Source organism: Aquarana catesbeiana, linkage group LG01 (genome assembly GCF_042186555.1).
Source record: "Aquarana catesbeiana isolate 2022-GZ linkage group LG01, ASM4218655v1, whole genome shotgun sequence".
Classification (NCBI taxonomy): domain Eukaryota; kingdom Metazoa; phylum Chordata; class Amphibia; order Anura; family Ranidae; genus Aquarana; species Aquarana catesbeiana.
In genome coordinates, this window is record NC_133324.1 from 794,845,538 (window position 1) to 794,866,230 (window position 20,693).

The 20,693-nt window shown below is 43.1% G+C and overlaps 6 non-coding genes across 6 annotated transcripts; all 6 read right to left on the reverse strand.

Annotated features, from left to right (window-relative positions):
• Window positions 1-3,526: 3,526 nt before the first annotated feature.
• TRNAR-UCU (transfer RNA arginine (anticodon UCU)) lies at window positions 3,527-3,611 on the reverse strand. Its single transcript is given in 2 exon segments — window positions 3,527-3,562; window positions 3,575-3,611. It is a non-coding gene; the product is annotated as a tRNA-Arg (tRNA).
• A 2,648-nt stretch (window positions 3,612-6,259) lies between these two features.
• On the reverse strand, window positions 6,260-6,344 carry TRNAR-UCU (transfer RNA arginine (anticodon UCU)). The gene is given in 2 exon segments: window positions 6,260-6,295; window positions 6,308-6,344. It is a non-coding gene; the product is annotated as a tRNA-Arg (tRNA).
• A 1,124-nt stretch (window positions 6,345-7,468) lies between these two features.
• Window positions 7,469-7,553, reverse strand: TRNAR-UCU (transfer RNA arginine (anticodon UCU)). The gene is given in 2 exon segments: window positions 7,469-7,504; window positions 7,517-7,553. It is a non-coding gene; the product is annotated as a tRNA-Arg (tRNA).
• Window positions 7,554-13,958: 6,405 nt separating this feature from the next.
• Window positions 13,959-14,043, reverse strand: TRNAR-UCU (transfer RNA arginine (anticodon UCU)). Its single transcript is given in 2 exon segments — window positions 13,959-13,994; window positions 14,007-14,043. It is a non-coding gene; the product is annotated as a tRNA-Arg (tRNA).
• Window positions 14,044-17,063: 3,020 nt separating this feature from the next.
• TRNAR-UCU (transfer RNA arginine (anticodon UCU)) lies at window positions 17,064-17,148 on the reverse strand. Its single transcript is given in 2 exon segments — window positions 17,064-17,099; window positions 17,112-17,148. It is a non-coding gene; the product is annotated as a tRNA-Arg (tRNA).
• Window positions 17,149-20,169: 3,021 nt separating this feature from the next.
• TRNAR-UCU (transfer RNA arginine (anticodon UCU)) lies at window positions 20,170-20,254 on the reverse strand. The gene is given in 2 exon segments: window positions 20,170-20,205; window positions 20,218-20,254. It is a non-coding gene; the product is annotated as a tRNA-Arg (tRNA).
• Between the last annotated feature and the right edge of the window lie 439 nt (window positions 20,255-20,693).

Genomic DNA, 20,693 nt, shown 5'->3' on the forward strand with positions numbered 1-20,693 from the left:
GGGCAGAGTTGTGGGAAGCTTTTTATTTCCTTAAAATTTTGAATTTGATTTGGTGGGCGAACTGAAGCCAGGGAGAGACTGGCAGAGAGCGGGTGACTGACACCTCTGCCAGTAATTGGCTGGTAAGGGGGATAAGACTGGCAGCAAGATATCAGATAGACTAAAGGGGGAATGGTCTGTTTAGAGGCAGGCCAAAGAATAGGGAGTTGCAAAAATCAAGGAGAGAGAAATCACGGGAATGAAGTGGAAGACTGGTGGTGTCATTGGTTAAAATGGGGCATTCTTTGGAATTCTTATTACAGATACAGTTTAAGATTGAAATTTACCTACTTGGGCATGTGCCTTAGTGCTAGATCTGTTGATCTTTAAGTGGGAACCGGAGTTCATGTTAAGTAGCAGTATTTGTACCGTTGATGAGTTGGTGGAGAAAGGAAAAGCTCACTTATTAGGTAATGGCAGGAAAGACTACCCTGAAGAGGTGATTTTCCAGGGATCACCTGAGGCATACAGAGTGGGAAATAGCCATAAAGATTGGAGTACGGAATTTGAGAGCATGAGAGAGCCCCTGGGGATATCCCAGAGGCCAGCATGGAAGGAAGTGTTGAGGGAGCTAGTGAACAGGAGTTCTTGGAAGCAGAAAACAAGGTGGTTTGTTTGATACTATCTGATAAGGTTAATGATGTAGCTAGGGGCAGAGTTGTGGGAAGCTTTTTATGTCCTTAGTATTTTGAATTTGATTTGGTGGGCGAACTGAAGCCAGGGAGTGATTGGCAGAGAGCGGGTGGCTGACACCTCTGCTAGTAATTGGCTGGTAAGGGGGATAAGACTGGCAGCAACATATCAGATAGACTGAAGGGGGAATGGTCTGTTTAGAGGCAGGCCAAAGAATACGGAGTTGCGAAATTCAAGGAGAGAGAAATCACGGGAATGAAGTGGAAGATTGGTGGTGTCATTGGTTAAAATGGGGCATTCTTTGAAATTTTTATTGAGGTGAAGGTAGCGAGATTTGGACAGTAAATGGTTGTGGGGCTGACAAAAGAGGACATAATAAAGAATTACAGCTTGCACCTGGCATGAGGGAAGGGAACAATAGAATGCAGGTTAGTTTAGTACTCCCTCTCTTTGCTCTGAATTGCACAGCGTACCCTCCAATTTGTCTTTTATCAAGTCACAAGAGAAGCCTGAACCACTAGTTGCTATCATTAACTTGTATAGCAAATCCACTTCACTACAGCTCATTTATGAATGGAATCCATTTCTTTATAAAGCATTAGAGCAGCACCATTATGACAAAGGACTATATAAAACCAACCCTGCTGGGATTCAAATCCACAACCTTTGAATTACTACATCACTTAGAAGTCCAATACACTATCCATTGCGCCACAGAGCCCTCTCTGTGTACATCGTTTGAGGACCTTGCCTGCGGAACTACCCAAGTCGTAGCAAATAAACACATTTGAATAAAAGTTGCCACTAAATAATAGGGATGAGCTCAAGATCTGGTCCAGATACAGTTTAAGATTGAAATTTACCTACTTGGGCATGTGCCTTAGTGCTAGATCTGTTGATCTTTAGGTGGGGACCGGAGTTCATGTTAAGTAGCAGTATTTGTACCATTGATGAGGTGTGGAGAAAGGAAAAGCTCACTTATTAGGTAATGGCAGGAAAGACTACCCTGGAGAGATGATCTTCCAGGGATCACCTGAGGCATACAGAGTGGGAAATAGCCATATAGATTGGAGTAGGGAATTTGAGAGCATGGGAGAGCCCTTGAGGATATCCCAGAGGCCAGCATGGATGGAAGTGTTGAGGGAGCTAGCGAACAGGAGTTCTTGGAAGCAGAAAACATGGTGGTTTGTTTGATACTATCTGATAAGGTTAATGATGTAGCTAGGGGCAGAGTTGTGGGAAGCTTTTTATTTCCTTAAAATTTTGAATTTGATTTGGTGGGCGAACTGAAGCCAGGGAGAGACTGGCAGAGAGCGGGTGACTGACACCTCTGCCAGTAATTGGCTGGTAAGGGGGATAAGACTGGCAGCAACATATCAGATAGACAAAAGGGGGAATGGTCTGTTTAGAGGCAGGCCAAAGAATAGGGAGTTGCAAAAATCAAGGAGAGAGAAATCACGGGAATGAAGTGGAAGACTGGTGGTGTCATTGGTTAAAATGGGGCATTCTTTGGAATTTTTATTACAGATACAGTTTAAGATTGAAATTTACCTACTTGGGCATGTGCCTTAGTGCTAGATCTGTTGATCTTTAGGTGGGAACCGGAGTTCATGTTAAGTAGCAGTATTTGTACCGTTGATGAGTTGGTGGAGAAAGGAAAAGCTCACTTATTAGGTAATGGCAGGAAAGACTACCTGAAGAGATGATTTTCCAGGGATCACCTGAGGCATACAGAGTGGTAAATAGCCATATAGATTGGAGTAGGGAATTTGAGAGCATGGGAGAGCCCCTGGGGATATCCCAGAGGCCAGCATGGAAGGAAGTGTTGAGGGAGCTAGCGAACAGGAGTTCTTGGAAGCAGAAAACAGGGTAGTTTGTTTGATACTATCTGATAAGGTTAATGATGTAGCTAGGGGAAGAGTTGTGGGAAGCTTTTATGTCCTTAGTATTTTGAATTTGATTTGGTGGGCGAACTTAAGCCAGGGAGAGATTGGCAGAGAGCGGGTGGCTGACACCTCTTCTAGTAATTGGCTGGTAAGGGAGATAAGACTGGCAGCAACATATCAGATAGACTGAAGGGGGAATGGTCTGTTTAGAGGCAGGCCAAAGAATATGGAGTTGCGAAATTCAAGGAGAGAGAAATCACGGGAATGAAGTGGAAGATTGGTGGTGTCATTGGTTAAAATGGGGCATTCTTTGAAATTTTTATTGAGGTGAAGGTAGCGAGATTTGGACAGTAAATGGTTGTGGGGCTGACAAAAGAGGACATAGTAAAGAATTACAGCTTGCACCTGGCATGAGGGAAGGGAACAATAGAATGCAGGTTAGTTTAGTATTCCCTCTCTTTGCTCTGAATTGCACAGCGTACCCTCCAATTTGCCTTTTATCAAATCTCAAGAGAAGCCGGAACCACTAGGTGCTATCATTAACTTGTATAGCAAATCAATTTCACTACAGCTCATTTATGAATGTAATCCAGTGGCAGCTTGGTGGTGTCATTTTTTAAAATGGGGCATTCTTTGGAATTCTTATTGAAGTGAAGGTAGCGAGATTAGGACAGTAAATGGTTGTGGGGCTGACAAAAGAGGGCATAGTAAAGAATTACAGCTTGCACGTGGCATGAGGGAAGGGAACAATAGAATGCAGGTTAGTTTACTATTCCCTCTCTTTGCTCTGAATTGCACAGCGTACCCTCCAATTTGTCTTTTACCAAGTCTCAAGAGAAGCCTGAACCACTAGGTGCTATCATTAACTTGTAAGGCAAATCCACTTCAGTACAGCTCATTTATGAATGGAATCTATTTCTTTATAAAGCATTAGAGCAGGACCACTATGACGAAGGACTATATAAAACCGACTCTGGTGGGATTCGAACCCACAACCTTTGAATTACTACCTCAACTAGAAGTCCAATGCGCTATCCATTGCGCCACAGAGACATTGTGTGAGGACCTTGCCTGAGGAAGTACCCAAGACGTAGCAAATAAACTCATTTGAATAAAGGTTGCCACTAAATAATAGGGATGAGCTCAAGATCTGGTCCAGATACAGTTTAAGATTGAAATTTACCTACTTGGGCATGTGCCTTAGTGCTAGATCTGTTGATCTTTAGGTGGGAACTGGAGTTCATGTTAAGTAGCAGTATTTGTACCGTTGATGAGTTGGTGGAGAAAGGAAAAGCTCACTTATTAGGAAATGGCAGGAAAGACTACCCTGAAGAGATGATTTTACAGGGATCACCTGAGGCATACAGAGTGGGAAATAGCCATATAGATTGGAGTAGGGAATTTGAGAGGATGGGAGAGCCCCTGGGGATATCCCAGAGGCCAGCATGGAAGGAAGTGTTGAGGGAGCTAGCGAACAGGAGTTCTTGGAAGCAGAAAACAGGGTAGTTTGTTTGATACTATCTGATAAGGTTAATGATGTATCTAGGGGCAGAGTTGTGGGAAGCTTTTTATGTCCTTAGTATTTTGAATTTGATTTGGTGGGCGAACTGAAACCAGGGAGTGATTGGCAGAGAGCGGGTGGCTGACACCTCTGCTAGTAATTGGCTGGTAAGGGGGATAAGACTGGCAGCAACATATCAGATAGACTGAAGGGGGAATGGTCTGTTTAGAGGCAGGCCAAAGAATACGGAGTTGCGAAATTCAAGGAGAGAGAAATCACGGGAATGAAGTGGAAGATTGGTAGTGTCATTGGTTATAATGGGGCATTCTTTGAAATTTTTATTGAGGTGAAGGTAGCGAGATTTGGACAGTAAATGGTTGTGGGGCTGACAAAAGAGAACATAGTAAAGAATTACAGCTTGCACCTGGCATGAGGGAAGGGAACAATAGAATGCAGGTTAGTTTAGTATTCCCTTTCTTTGCTCTGAATTGCACAGTGCATCCTCCAATTTGTCTTTTATCAAATCTCAAGAGAAGCCGGAACCACTAGGTGCTATCATTAACTTGTATAGCAAATCAACTTCACTACAGCTCATTTATGAATGGAATCCATTTCTTTATAAAGCATTAGAGCAACACCACTATGACGAAGGACTATATAAAACCAACTCTGGTGGGACTCGAACCCACAACCTTTGAATTACTACATCTCCTAGAAGTCCAATGCACTATCCATTGCACCACAGAGCTCTTTCTGATGACATTGTTTGAGGACCTTGCCTGAGGAAGTACCCAAGTCGTAGCAAATAAACTCATTTGAATAAAGGTTGCCACTAAATAATAGGGATGAGCTCAAGATCTGGTCCAGATACAGTTTAAGATTGAAATTTACCTATTTGGGCATGTGCCTTAGTGCTAGATCTGTTGATCTTTAGGTGGGAACCGGAGTTCATGTTAAGTAGCAGTATTTGTACCGTTGATGAGTTGGTGGAGAAAGGAAAAGCTCACTTATTAGGTAATGGCAGGAAAGACTACCCTGAAGAGATGATTTTCCAGGGATCACCTGAGGCATACAGAGTGGGAAATAGCCATATAGATTGGAGTACGGAATTTGAGAGCATGGGAGAGCCCCTGGGGATATCCCAGAGGTCAGCATGGAAGGAAGTGTTGAGGGAGCTAGCGAACAGGAGTTCTTGGAAGCAGAAAACAGGGTAGTTTGTTTGATACTATCTGATAAGGTTAATGATGTAGCTAGGGGAAGAGTTGTGGGAAGCTTTTTATGTCCTTAGTATTTTGAATTTAATTTGGTGGGCGAACTGAAGCCAGGGAGAGATTGGCAGAGAGCGGGTAGCTGACACCTCTTCTAGTAATTGGCTGGTAAGGGGGATAAGACTGGCAGCAACATATCAGATAAACTGAAGGGGGAATGGTCTGTTTAGAGGCAGGCCAAAGAATACGGAGTTGCGAAATTCAAGGAGAGAGAAATCACGGGAATGAAGTGGAAGATTGGTGGTGTCATTGGTTAAAATGGGGCATTCTTTGAAATTTTTCTTGAGGTGAAGGTAGCGAGATTTGGACAGTAAATGGTTGTGGGGCTGACAAAAGAAAGAGGACATAGTAAAGAATTACAGCTTGCACCTGGCATGAGGGAAGGGAACAATAGAATGCAGGTTAGTTTAGTATTCCCTCTCTTTGCTCTGAATTTCACAGCGTACCCTCCAATTTGTCTTTTATCAAATCTCAAGAGAAGCCGGAACCACTAGGTGCTATCCTTAACTTGTATAGCAAATCAATTTCACTACAGCTCATTTATGAATGGAATCCAGTGGAAGTTTGGTGGTGTCATTGCTTAAAATGGGGCATTCTTTGGAATTCTTATTGAAGTGAAGGTAGCGAGATTAGGACAGTAAATGGTTGTGGGGCTGACAAAAGAGGGCATAGTAAAGAATTACAGCTTGCACGTGGCATGAGGGAAGGGAACAATAGAATGTAGGTTAGTTTACTATTCCCTCTCTTTGCTCTGAATTGCACAGCGTACCCTCCAATTTGTCTTTTATCAAGTCTCAAGAGAAGACTGAACCACTAGGTGCTATCATTAACTTGTAAGGCAAATCCACTTCAGTACAGCTCATGTATGAATGGAATCCATTTCTTTATAAAGCATTAGAGCAGCACCACTATGACGAAGGACTATATAAAACCGTCTCTGGTGGGATTCGAACCCACAACCTTTGAATTACTACATCAACTAGAAGTCCAATGCGCTATCCATTGCGCCACAAAGCCCTCTCTGAGGACATTGGGTGAGGACCTTGCCTGAGGAAGTACCCAAGACGTAGCAAATAAACTCATTTGAATAAAGGTTGCCACTAAATAATAGGGATGAGCTCAAGATCTGGTCCAGATACAGTTTAAGATTGACATTTTCCTACTTGGGCATGTGCCTTAGTGCTAGATCTGTTGATCTTTAGGTGGGAACCGAAGTTCATGTTAAGTAGTAGTATTTGTACCGTTGATGGATTGGTGGAGAAAGGAAAAGCTCACTTATTAGGAAATGGCAGGAAAGACTACCCTGAAGAGATGATTTTCCAGGGATCACCTGAGGCATACAGAGTGGGAAATAGCCATATAGATTGGAGTAGGGAATTTGAGAGCATGGGAGAGCCCCTGGGGATATCCCAGAGGCCAGCATGGAAGGAAGTGTTGAGGGAGCTAGCGAACAGGAGTTCTTGGAAGCAGAAAACAGGGTAGTTTGTTTGATACTATCTGATAAGGTTAATGATGTATCTAGGGGCAGAGTTGTGGGAAGCTTTTTATGTCCTTAGTATTTTGAATTTGATTTGGTGGGCGAACTGAAGCCAGGGAGTGATTGGCAGAGAGCGGGTGGCTGACACCTCTTCTAGTAATTGGCTGGTAAGGGGGATAAGACTGGCAGCAACATATCAGATAGACTGAAGGGGGAATGGTCTGTTTAGAGGCAGGCCAAAGAATACGGAGTTGCGAAATTCAAGGAGAGAGAAATCACAGGAAAGAAGTGTAAGATTGGTGGTGTCATTGGTTATAATGGGGCATTCTTTGAAATTTTTATTGAGGTGAAGGTAGCGAGATTTGGACAGTAAATGGTTGTGGGGCTGACAAAAGAGAACATAGTAAAGAATTACAGCTTGCACCTGGCATGAGGGAAGGGAACAATAGAATGCAGGTTAGTTTAGTATTCCCTTTCTTTGCTCTGAATTGCACAGTGCATCCTCCAATTTGTCTTTTATCAAATCTCAAGAGAAGCCGGAACCACTAGGTGCTATCATTAACTTGTATAGCAAATCAACTTCACTACAGCTCATTTATGAATGGAATCCATTTCTTTATAAAGCATTAGAGCAACACCACTATGACGAAGGACTATATAAAACCAACTCTGGTGGGACTCGAACCCACAACCTTTGAATTACTACATCTCCTAGAAGTCCAATGCGCTATCCATTGCGCCACAGAGCTCTCTCTGATGACATTGTTTGAGGACCTTGCCTGAGGAAGTACCCAAGTCGTAGCAAATAAACTCATTTGAATAAAGGTTGCCACTAAATAATAGGGATGAGCTCAAGATCTGGTCCAGATACAGTTTAAGATTGAAATTTACCTATTTGGGCATGTGCCTTAGTGCTAGATCTGTTGATCTTTAGGTGGGAACCGGAGTTCATGTTAAGTAGCAGTATTTGTACCGTTGATGAGTTGGTGGAGAAAGGAAAAGCTCACTTATTAGGTAATGGCAGGAAAGACTACCCTGAAGAGATGATTTTCCAGGGATCACCTGAGGCATACAGAGTGGGAAATAGCCATATAGATTGGAGTACGGAATTTGAGAGCATGGGAGAGCCCCTGGGGATATCCCAGAGGTCAGCATGGAAGGAAGTGTTGAGGGAGCTAGCGAACAGGAGTTCTTGGAAGCAGAAAACAGGGTAGTTTGTTTGATACTATCTGATAAGGTTAATGATGTAGCTAGGGGAAGAGTTGTGGGAAGCTTTTTATGTCCTTAGTATTTTGAATTTAATTTGGTGGGCGAACTGAAGCCAGGGAGAGATTGGCAGAGAGCGGGTAGCTGACACCTCTTCTAGTAATTGGCTGGTAAGGGGGATAAGACTGGCAGCAACATATCAGATAGACTGAAGGGGGAATGGTCTGTTTAGAGGCAGGCCAAAGAATACGGAGTTGCGAAATTCAAGGAGAGAGAAATCACGGGAATGAAGTGGAAGATTGGTGGTGTCATTGGTTAAAATGGGGCATTCTTTGAAATTTTTATTGAGGTGAAGGTAGCGAGATTTGGACAGAAAATGGTTGTGGGGCTGACAAAAGAGGACATAGTAAAGAATTACAGCTTGCACCTGGCATGAGGGAAGGGAACAATAGAATGCAGGTTAGTTTAGTATTCCCTCTCTTTGCTCTTAATTGCACAGCGTACCCTCCAATTTGTCTTTTATCAAATCTCAAGAGAAGCCGGAACCACTAGGTGCTATCATTACCTTGTATAGCAAATCAACTTCACTACAGCTCATTTATGAATGGAATCCAGTGGAAGTTTGGTGGTGTCATTGGTTAAAATGGGGCATTCTTTGGAATTCTTATTGAAGTGAAGGTAGCGAGATTAGGACAGTAAATGGTTGTGGGGCTGACAAAAGAGGGCATAGTAAAGAATTACAGCTTGCACGTGGCATGAGGGAAGGGAACAATAGAATACAGGTTAGTTTACTATTCCCTCTCTTTGCTCTGAATTGCACAGCGTATCCTCCAATTTGTCTTTTATCAAGTCTCAAGAGAAGCTTGAACCACTAGGTGCTATCATTAACTTGTAAGGCAAATCCACTTCAGAACAGCTCATGTATGAATGGAATCCATTTCTTTATAAAGCATTAGAGCAGCACCACTATGACGAAGGACTATATAAAACCAACTCTGGTGGGATTCGAACCCACAACCTTTGAATTACTACATCACCTAGAAGTCCAATGCGCTATCCATTGCACCACAGAGCACTTTCTGAGGACATTGTGTGAGGACCTAGCCTGAGGGAGTACCCAAGACGTAGCAAATAAACTCATTTGAATAAAGGTTGCCACTAAATAATAGGGATGAGCTCAAGATCTGGTCCAGATACAGTTTAAGATTGAAATTTACCTACTTGGGCATGTGCCTTAGTGCTAGATCTGTTGATCATTAGGTGGGAACCGGAGTTCATGTTAAGTAGCAGTATTTGTACCGTTGATGAGTTGGTGGAGAAAGGAAAAGCTCACTTATTAGGTAATGGCAGGAAAGACTACCCTGAAGAGATGATTTTCCAGGGATCACCTGAGGCATACAGAGTGGGAAATAGCCATATAGATTGGAGTACGGAATTTGAGAGCATGGGAGAGCCCCTGGGGATATCCCAGAGGTCAGCATGGAAGGAAGTGTTGAGGGAGCTAGCGAACAGGAGTTCTTGGAAGCAGAAAACAGGGTAGTTTGTTTGATACTATCTGATAAGGTTAATGATGTAGCTAGGGGAAGAGTTGTGGGAAGCTTTTTATGTCCTTAGTATTTTGAATTTAATTTGGTGGGCGAACTGAAGCCAGGGAGAGATTGGCAGAGAGCGGGTAGCTGACACCTCTTCTAGTAATTGGCTGGTAAGGGGGATAAGACTGGCAGCAACATATCAGATAGACTGAAGGGGGAATGGTCTGTTTAGAGGCAGGCCAAAGAATACGGAGTTGCGAAATTCAAGGAGAGAGAAATCACGGGAATGAAGTGGAAGATTGGTGGTGTCATTGGTTAAAATGGGGCATTCTTTGAAATTTTATTGAGGTGAAGGTAGCGAGATTTGGACAGAAAATGGTTGTGGGGCTGACAAAAGAGGACATAGTAAAGAATTACAGCTTGCACCTGGCATGAGGGAAGGGAACAATAGAATGCAGGTTAGTTTAGTATTCCCTCTCTTTGCTCTTAATTGCACAGCGTACCCTCCAATTTGTCTTTTATCAAATCTCAAGAGAAGCCGGAACCACTAGGTGCTATCATTACCTTGTATAGCAAATCAACTTCACTACAGCTCATTTATGAATGGAATCCAGTGGAAGTTTGGTGGTGTCATTGGTTAAAATGGGGCATTCTTTGGAATTCTTATTGAAGTGAAGGTAGCGAGATTAGGACAGTAAATGGTTGTGGGGCTGACAAAAGAGGGCATAGTAAAGAATTACAGCTTGCACGTGGCATGAGGGAAGGGAACAATAGAATACAGGTTAGTTTACTATTCCCTCTCTTTGCTCTGAATTGCACAGCGTATCCTCCAATTTGTCTTTTATCAAGTCTCAAGAGAAGCTTGAACCACTAGGTGCTATCATTAACTTGTAAGGCAAATCCACTTCAGAACAGCTCATGTATGAATGGAATCCATTTCTTTATAAAGCATTAGAGCAGCACCACTATGACGAAGGACTATATAAAACCAACTCTGGTGGGATTCGAACCCACAACCTTTGAATTACTACATCACCTAGAAGTCCAATGCGCTATCCATTGCACCACAGAGCACTTTCTGAGGACATTGTGTGAGGACCTAGCCTGAGGGAGTACCCAAGACGTAGCAAATAAACTCATTTGAATAAAGGTTGCCACTAAATAATAGGGATGAGCTCAAGATCTGGTCCAGATACAGTTTAAGATTGAAATTTACCTACTTGGGCATGTGCCTTAGTGCTAGATCTGTTGATCATTAGGTGGGAACCGGAGTTCATGTTAAGTAGCAGTATTTGTACCGTTGATGAGTTGGTGGAGAAAGGAAAAGCTTACTTATTAGGTAATGGCAGGAAAGACTACCCTGAAGAGATGATTTTCCAGGGATCACCTGAGGCATACAGAGTGGGAACTAGCCATATAGATTGGAGTAGGGAATTTGAGAGCATGGGAGAGCCCCTGGGGATATCCCAGAGGCCAGCATGGAAGGAAGTGTTGAGGGAGCTAGCGAACAGGAGTTCTTGGAAGCAGAAAACAGGGTAGTTTGTTTGATACTATCTGATAAGGTTAATGATGTAGCTAGGGGAAGAGTTGTGGGAAGCTTTTTATGTCCTTAGTATTTTGAATTTGATTTGGTGGGCGAACTGAAGCCAGGGAGAGATTGGTAGAGAGCGGGTGGCTGACACCTCTTCTAGTAATTGGCTGGTAAGGGGGATAAGACTGGCAGCAACATGTCAGATAGACTGAAGGGGGAATGGTCTGTTTAGAGGCAGGCCAAAGAATACGGAGTTGCGAAATTCAAGGAGAGAGAAATCACGGGAATGAAGTGGAAGATTGGTGGTGTCATTGGTTAAAATGGGGCATTCTTTGAAATTTTTATTGAGGTGAAGGTAGCGAGATTTGGACAGTAAATGGTTGTGGGGCTGACAAAAGAGGACATAGTAAAGAATTACAGCTTGCACCTGGCATGAGGGAAGGGAACAATAGAATGCAGGTTAGTTTAGTATTCCCTCTGCTCTGAATTGCACAGCGTACCCTCCAATTTGTCTTTTATCAAATCTCAAGAGAAGCCGGAACCACTAGGCGCTATCATTAACTTGTATAGCAAATCAACTTCACTACAGCTCATTTATGAATGGAATCCAGTGGAAGTTTGGTGGTGTCATTTTTTAAAATGGGGCATTCTTTGGAATTCTTATTGAAGTGAAGGTAGCGAGATTAGGACAGTAAATGGTTGTGGGGCTGACAAAAGAGGACATAGTAAAGAATTACAGCTTGCACATGGCATGAGGGAAGGGAACAATAGAATGCAGGTTAGTTTAGTATTCCCTCTCTTTGCTCTGAATTGCACAGCGTACCCTCCAATTTGTCTTTTATCAAGTCACAAGAGAAGCCTGAACCACTAGTTAATATCATTAACTTGTATAGCAAATCCACTTCACTACAGCTCATTTATGAATGGAATCCATTTCTTCATAAAGCATTAGAGCAGCACCATTATGACGAAGGACTATATAAAACCAACCCTGGTGGGATTCAAATCCACAACCCTTGAATTACTACATCACTTAGAAGTCCAATACGCTATCCATTGCGCCACAGAGCCCTCTCTTTGTACATCGTTTGAGGACCTTGCCTGCGGAACTACCCAAGTCGTAGCAAATAAACACATTTGAATAAAGGTTGCCACTAAATAATAGGGATGAGCTCAAGATCTGGTCCAGATACAGTTTAAGATTGAAATTTACCTACTTGGGCATGTGCCTTAGTGCTAGATCTGTTGATCTTTAGGTGGGGACCGGAGTTCATGTTAAGTAGCAGTATTTGTACCATTGATGAGGTGGTGGAGAAAGGAAAAGCTCACTTATTAGGTAATGGCAGGAAAGACTACCCCGAAGAGATGATTTTCCAGGGATCACCTGAGCCATACAGAGTGGGAAATAGCCATATAGATTGGAGTAGGGAATTTGAGAGCATGGGAGAGCCCTTGAGGATATCCCAGAGGCCAGCATGGATGCAAGTGTTGAGGGAGTTAGCGAACAGGAGTTCTTGGAAGCAGAAAACATGGTGGTTTGTTTGATACTATCTGATAAGGTTAATGATGTAGCTAGGGGCAGAGTTGTGGGAAGCTTTTTATTTCCTTAAAATTTTGAATTTGATTTGGTGGGCGAACTGAAGCCAGGGAGAGACTGGCAGAGAGCGGGTGACTGACACCTCTGCCAGTAATTGGCTGGTAAGGGGGATAAGACTGGCAGCAAGATATCAGATAGACTAAAGGGGGAATGGTCTGTTTAGAGGCAGGCCAAAGAATAGGGAGTTGCAAAAATCAAGGAGAGAGAAATCACGGGAATGAAGTGGAAGACTGGTGGTGTCATTGGTTAAAATGGGGCATTCTTTGGAATTCTTATTACAGATACAGTTTAAGATTGAAATTTACCTACTTGGGCATGTGCCTTAGTGCTAGATCTGTTGATCTTTAGGTGGGAACCGGAGTTCATGTTAAGTAGCAGTATTTGTACCGTTGATGAGTTGGTGGAGAAAGGAAAAGCTCACTTATTAGGTAATGGCAGGAAAGACTACCCTGAAGAGATGATTTTCCAGGGATCACCTGAGGCATACAGAGTGGGAAATAGCCATGAAGATTGGAGTACGGAATTTGAGAGCATGGGAGAGTTCCTGGGGATATCCCAGAGGCCAGCATGGAAGGAAGTGTTGAGGGAGCTAGTGAACAGGAGTTCTTGGAAGCAGAAAACAAGGTGGTTTGTTTGATACTATCTGATAAGGTTAATGATGTAGCTAGGGGTAGAGTTGTGGGAAGCTTTTTATGTCCTTAGTATTTTGAATTTGATTTGGTGGGCGAACTGAAGCCAGGGAGTGATTGGCAGAGAGCGGGTGGCTGACACCTCTTCTAGTAATTGGCTGGTAAGGGGGATAAGACTGGCAGCAACATGTCAGATAGACTGAAGGGGGAATGGTCTGTTTAGAGGCAGGCCAAAGAATACGGAGTTGCGAAATTCAAGGAGAGAGAAATCACGGGAATGAAGTGGAAGATTGGTGGTGTCATTGGTTAAAATGGGGCATTCTTTGAAATTTTTATTGAGGTGAAGGTAGCGAGATTTGGACAGTAAATGGTTGTGGGGCTGACAAAAGAGGACATAGTAAAGAATTACAGCTTGCACCTGGCATGAGGGAAGGGAACAATAGAATGCAGGTTAGTTTAGTATTCCCTCTCTTTGCTCTGAATTGCACAGCGTACCCTCCAATTTGTCTTTTATCAAGTCTCAAGAGAAGCCTGAACCATTAGGTGCTATCATTAACTTGTATAGCAAATCCACTTCATTACAGCTCATTTATGAATGGAATTACATTTCTTTATAAAGCATTAGAGCAGCACCACTATGACGAAGGACTATATAAAACCAACTCTGGTGGGACTCGAACCCACAACCTTTGAATTATTACATCACCTAGAAGTCCAATGCGCTATCCATTGCGCCACAGAGCCCTCTCTGATGACATTGGTTGAGGACCTTGCCTGAGGAAGTACTCAAGTCGTAGCAAATAAACTCATTTGAATAAAGGTTGCCACTAAATAATAGGGATGAGCTCAAGATCTGGTCCAGATACAGTTTAAGATTGAAATTTACCTACTTGGGCATGTGCCTTAGTGCTAGATCTGTTGATCTTTAGGTGGGAACCGGAGTTCATGTTAAGTAGCAGTATTTGTACCGTTGATGAGTTGGTGGAGAAAGGAAAAGCTCACTTATTAGGTAATGGCAGGAAAGACTACCCTGAAGAGGTGATTTTCCAGGGATCACCTGAGGCATACAGAGTGGGAAATAGCCATAAAGATTGGAGTACGGAATTTGAGAGCATGAGAGAGCCCCTGGGGATATCCCAGAGGCCAGCATGGAAGGAAGTGTTGAGGGAGCTAGTGAACAGGAGTTCTTGGAAGCAGAAAACAAGGTGGTTTGTTTGATACTATCTGATAAGGTTAATGATGTAGCTAGGGGCAGAGTTGTGGGAAGCTTTTTATGTCCTTAGTATTTTGAATTTGATTTGGTGGGCGAACTGAAGCCAGGGAGTGATTGGCAGAGAGCGGGTGGCTGACACCTCTGCCAGTAATTGGCTGGTAAGGGGGATAAGACTGGCAGCAACATATCAGATAGACTGAAGGGGGAATGGTCTGTTTAGAGGCAGGCCAAAGAATACGGAGTTGCGAAATTCAAGGAGAGAGAAATCACGGGAATGAAGTGGAAGATTGGTGGTGTCATTGGTTAAAATGGGGCATTCTTTGAAATTTTTATTGAGGTGAAGGTAGCGAGATTTGGACAGTAAATGGTTGTGGGGCTGACAAAAGAGGACATAATAAAGAATTACAGCTTGCACCTGGCATGAGGGAAGGGAACAATAGAATGCAGGTTAGTTTAGTACTCCCTCTCTTTGCTCTGAATTGCACAGCGTACCCTCCAATTTGTCTTTTATCAAGTCACAAGAGAAGCCTGAACCACTAGTTGCTATCATTAACTTGTATAGCAAATCCACTTCACTACAGCTCATTTATGAATGGAATCCATTTCTTTATAAAGCATTAGAGCAGCACCATTATGACAAAGGACTATATAAAACCAACCCTGCTGGGATTCAAATCCACAACCTTTGAATTACTACATCACTTAGAAGTCCAATACACTATCCATTGCGCCACAGAGCCCTCTCTGTGTACATCGTTTGAGGACCTTGCCTGCGGAACTACCCAAGTCGTAGCAAATAAACACATTTGAATAAAAGTTGCCACTAAATAATAGGGATGAGCTCAAGATCTGGTCCAGATACAGTTTAAGATTGAAATTTACCTACTTGGGCATGTGCCTTAGTGCTAGATCTGTTGATCTTTAGGTGGGGACCGGAGTTCATGTTAAGTAGCAGTATTTGTACCATTGATGAGGTGTGGAGAAAGGAAAAGCTCACTTATTAGGTAATGGCAGGAAAGACTACCCTGGAGAGATGATCTTCCAGGGATCACCTGAGGCATACAGAGTGGGAAATAGCCATATAGATTGGAGTAGGGAATTTGAGAGCATGGGAGAGCCCTTGAGGATATCCCAGAGGCCAGCATGGATGGAAGTGTTGAGGGAGCTAGCGAACAGGAGTTCTTGGAAGCAGAAAACATGGTGGTTTGTTTGATACTATCTGATAAGGTTAATGATGTAGCTAGGGGCAGAGTTGTGGGAAGCTTTTTATTTCCTTAAAATTTTGAATTTGATTTGGTGGGCGAACTGAAGCCAGGGAGAGACTGGCAGAGAGCGGGTGACTGACACCTCTGCCAGTAATTGGCTGGTAAGGGGGATAAGACTGGCAGCAACATATCAGATAGACAAAAGGGGGAATGGTCTGTTTAGAGGCAGGCCAAAGAATAGGGAGTTGCAAAAATCAAGGAGAGAGAAATCACGGGAATGAAGTGGAAGACTGGTGGTGTCATTGGTTAAAATGGGGCATTCTTTGGAATTTTTATTACAGATACAGTTTAAGATTGAAATTTACCTACTTGGGCATGTGCCTTAGTGCTAGATCTGTTGATCTTTAGGTGGGAACCGGAGTTCATGTTAAGTAGCAGTATTTGTACCGTTGATGAGTTGGTGGAGAAAGGAAAAGCTCACTTATTAGGTAATGGCAGGAAAGACTACCTGAAGAGATGATTTTCCAGGGATCACCTGAGGCATACAGAGTGGTAAATAGCCATATAGATTGGAGTAGGGAATTTGAGAGCATGGGAGAGCCCCTGGGGATATCCCAGAGGCCAGCATGGAAGGAAGTGTTGAGGGAGCTAGCGAACAGGAGTTCTTGGAAGCAGAAAACAGGGTAGTTTGTTTGATACTATCTGATAAGGTTAATGATGTAGCTAGGGGAAGAGTTGTGGGAAGCTTTTATGTCCTTAGTATTTTGAATTTGATTTGGTGGGCGAACTTAAGCCAGGGAGAGATTGGCAGAGAGCGGGTGGCTGACACCTCTTCTAGTAATTGGCTGGTAAGGGAGATAAGACTGGCAGCAACATATCAGATAGACTGAAGGGGGAATGGTCTGTTTAGAGGCAGGCCAAAGAATATGGAGTTGCGAAATTCAAGGAGAGAGAAATCACGGGAATGAAGTGGAAGATTGGTGGTGTCATTGGTTAAAATGGGGCATTCTTTGAAATTTTTATTGAGGTGAAGGTAGCGAGATTTGGACAGTAAATGGTTGTGGGGCTGACAAAAGAGGACATAGTAAAGAATTACAGCTTGCACCTGGCATGAGGGAAGGGAACAATAGAATGCAGGTTAGTTTAGTATTCCCTCTCTTTGCTCTGAATTGCACAGCGTACCCTCCAATTTGTCTTTTATCAAGTCTCAAGAGAAGCCTGAACCACTAGGTGCTATCATTAACTTGTATAGCAAATCCACTTCATTACAGCTCATTTATGAATGGAATTACATTTCTTTATAAAGCATTAGAGCAGCACCACTATGACGAAGGACTATATAAAACCAACTCTGGTGGGACTCGAACCCACAACCTTTGAATTATTACATCACCTAGAAGTACAATGCGCTATCCATTGCGCCACAGAGCCCTCTCTGATGACATTGGGTGAGGACCTTGCCTCAGGAAGTACCCAAGTCGTAGCAAATAAACTCATTTGAATAAAGGTTGCCACTAAATAATAGGGATGAGCTCAAGATCTGGTCCAGATACAGTTTAAGATTGAAATTTACCTACTTGGGCATGTGCCTTAGTTCTAGATCTGTTGATCTTTAGGTGGGAACCGGCGTTCATGTTAAGTAGCAGTATTTGTACCGTTGATGAGTTGGTGGAGAAAGGAAAAGCTCACTTATTAGGTAATGGCAGGAAAGACTACCCTGAAGAGATGATTTTCCAGGGATCACCTGAGGCATACAGAGTGGGAAATAGCCATATAGATTGGTGTAGGGAATTTGAGAGCATGGGAGAGCCCCTGGGGATATCCCAGAGGCCAGCATGGAAGGAAGTGTTGAGGGAGCTAGCGAACAGGATTTCTTGGAAGCAGAAAACAGGGTAGTTTGTTTGATACTATCTGATAAGGTTAATGATGTAGCTAGGGGAAGAGTTGTGGGAAGCTTTTTATGTCCTTAGTATTTTGAATTTGATTTGGTGGGCGAACTGAAGCCAGGGAGAGATTGGCAGAGAGCGGGTGGCTGACACCTCTTCTAGTAATTGGCTGGTAAGGGGGATAAGACTGGCAGCAACATATCAGATAGACTGAAGGGGGAATGGTCTGTTTAGAGGCAGGCCAAAGAATACGGAGTTGCGAAATTCAAGGAGAGAGAAATCACGGAATGATGTGGAAGATTGGTGGTGTCATTGGTTAAAATGGGGCATTCTTTGAAATTTTTATTGAGGTGAAGGTAGCGAGATTTGGACAGTAAATGGTTGTGGGGCTGACAAAAGAGGACATAGTAAAGAATTACAGCTTGCACCTGGCATGAGGGAAGGGAACAATAGAATGCAGGTTAGTTTAGTATTCCCTCTCTTTGCTCTGAATTGCACAGCGTACCCTCCAATTTGTCTTTTATCAAGTCACAAGAGAAGCCTGAACCACTAGTTGCTATCATTAACTTGTATAGCAAATCCACTTCACTACAGCTCATTTATGAATGGAATCCATTTCTTTATAAAGCATTAGAGCAGCACCATTATGACGAAGGACTATGTAAAACCAACCCTGGTGGGATTCAAATCCACAACCTTTGAATTACTACATCACTTAGAAGTCCAATACGCTATCCATTGCGCCACAGAGCCCTCTCTGTGTACATTGTTTGAGGACCTTGCCTGCGGAACTACCCAAGTCGTAGCAAATAAACACATTTGAATAAAGGTTGCCACTAAATAATAGGGATGAGCTCAAGATCTGGTCCAGATACAGTTTAAGATTGAAATTTACCTACTTGGGCATGTGCCTTAGTGCTAGATCTGTTGATCTTTAGGTGGGGACCGGAGTTCATGTTAAGTAGCAGTATTTGTACCATTGATGAGGTGGTGGAGAAAGGAAAAGCTCACTTATTAGGTAATGGCAGGAAAGACTACCCTGAAGAGATGATTTTCCAGGGATCACCTGAGGCATACAGAGTGGGAAATAGCCATATAGATTGGAGTAGGGAATTTGAGAGCATGGGAGAGCCCTTGAGGATATCCCAGAGGCCAGCATGGATGGAAGTGTTGAGGGAGCTAGCGAACAGGAGTTTTTGGAAGCAGAAAACATGGTGGTTTGTTTGATACTATCTGATAAGGTTAATGATGTAGCTAGGGGCAGAGTTGTGGGAAGCTTTTTATTTCCTTAAAATTTTGAATTTGATTTGGTGGGTGAACTGAAGCCAGGGAGAGACTGGCAGAGAGCGGGTGACTGACACCTCTGCCAGTAATTGGCTGGTAAGGGGGATAAGACTAGCAGCAACATATCAGATAGACTAAAGGGGGAATGGTCTGTTTAGAGGCAGGCCAAAGAATAGGGAGTTGCAAAAATCAAGGAGAGAGAAATCACGGGAATGAAGTGGAAGACTGGTGGTGTCATTGGTTAAAATGGGGCATTCTTTGGAATTTTTATTACAGATACAGTTTAAGATTGAAATTTACCTACTTGGGCATGTGCCTTAGTGCTAGATCTGTTGATCTTTAGGTGGGAACCGGAGTTCATGTTAAGTAGCAGTATTTGTACCGTTGATGAGTTGGTGGAGAAAGGAAAAGCTCACTTATTAGGTAATGGCAGGAAAGACTACCCTGAAGAGATGATTTTCCAGGGATCACCTGAGGCATACAGAGTGGTAAATAGCCATATAGATTGGAGTAGGGAATTTGAGAGCATGGGAGAGCCCCTGGGGATATCCCAGAGGCCAGCATGGAAGGAAGTGTTGAGGGAGCTAGCGAACAGGAGTTCTTGGAAGCAGAAAACAGGGTAGTTTGTTTGATACTATCTGATAAGGTTAATGATGTAGCTAGGGGAAGAGTTGTGGGAAGCTTTTTATGTCCTTAGTATTTTGAATTTGATTTGGTGGGCGAACTGAAGCCAGGGAGAGATTGGCAGAGAGCGGGTGGCTGACACTTCTTCTAGTAATTGGCTGGTAAGGGGGATAAGACTGGCAGCAACATATCAGATAGACTGAAGGGGGAATGGTCTGTTTAGAGGCAGGCCAAAGAATACGGAGTTGCGAAATTCAAGGAGAGAGAAATCACGGGAATGAAGTGGAAGATTGGTGGTGTCATTGGTTAAAATGGGGCATTCTTTGAAATTTTTATTGAGGTGAAGGTAGCGAGATTTGGACAGTAAATGGTTGTGGGGCTGACAAAAAAGGACATAGTAAAGAATTACAGCTTGCACCTGGCATGAGGGAAGGGAACAACAGAATGCAGGTTAGTTTAGTATTCCCTCTCTTTGCTCTGAATTGCACAGCGTACCCTCCAATTTGTCTTTTATCAAGTCTCAAGAGAAGCCTGAACCACTAGGTGCTATCATTAACGTGTATAGCAAATCCACTTCATTACAGCTCATTTATGAATGGAATCCATTTCTTTATAAAGCATTAGAGCAGCACCACTATGACGAAGGACTATATAAAACCAACTCTGGTGGGACTCAAACCCACAACCTTTGAATTACTACATCACCTAGAAGTCCAATGCGCTATCCATTGCACCACAGAGCCCTCTCTGATGACATTGTTTGAGGACCTTGCCTGAGGAAGTACCCAAGTCGTAGCAAATAAACTCATTTGAATAAAGGTTGCCACTAAATAATAGGGATGAGCTCAAGATCTGGTCCAGATACAGTTTAAGATTGAAATTTACCTACTTGGGCATGTGCCTTAGTGCTAGATCTGTTGATCTTTAGTTGGGAACCGGAGTTCATGTTAAGTAGCAGTATTTGTACCGTTGATGAGTTGGTGGAGAATAGGGATGAGCTTCGAGTTCGAGTCGAACTCATGTTCGACTCGAACATTGGCTGTTCGCAAGTTCACCGAACAGCGAACAATTTGGGGTGTTCGCGGCAAATTCGAATGCCGCGGAACACCCTTTAAAAGTCTATGGGAGAAATCAAAAGTGCTAATTTTAAAGGCTAATATGCAAGTTATTGTCATAAAAAGT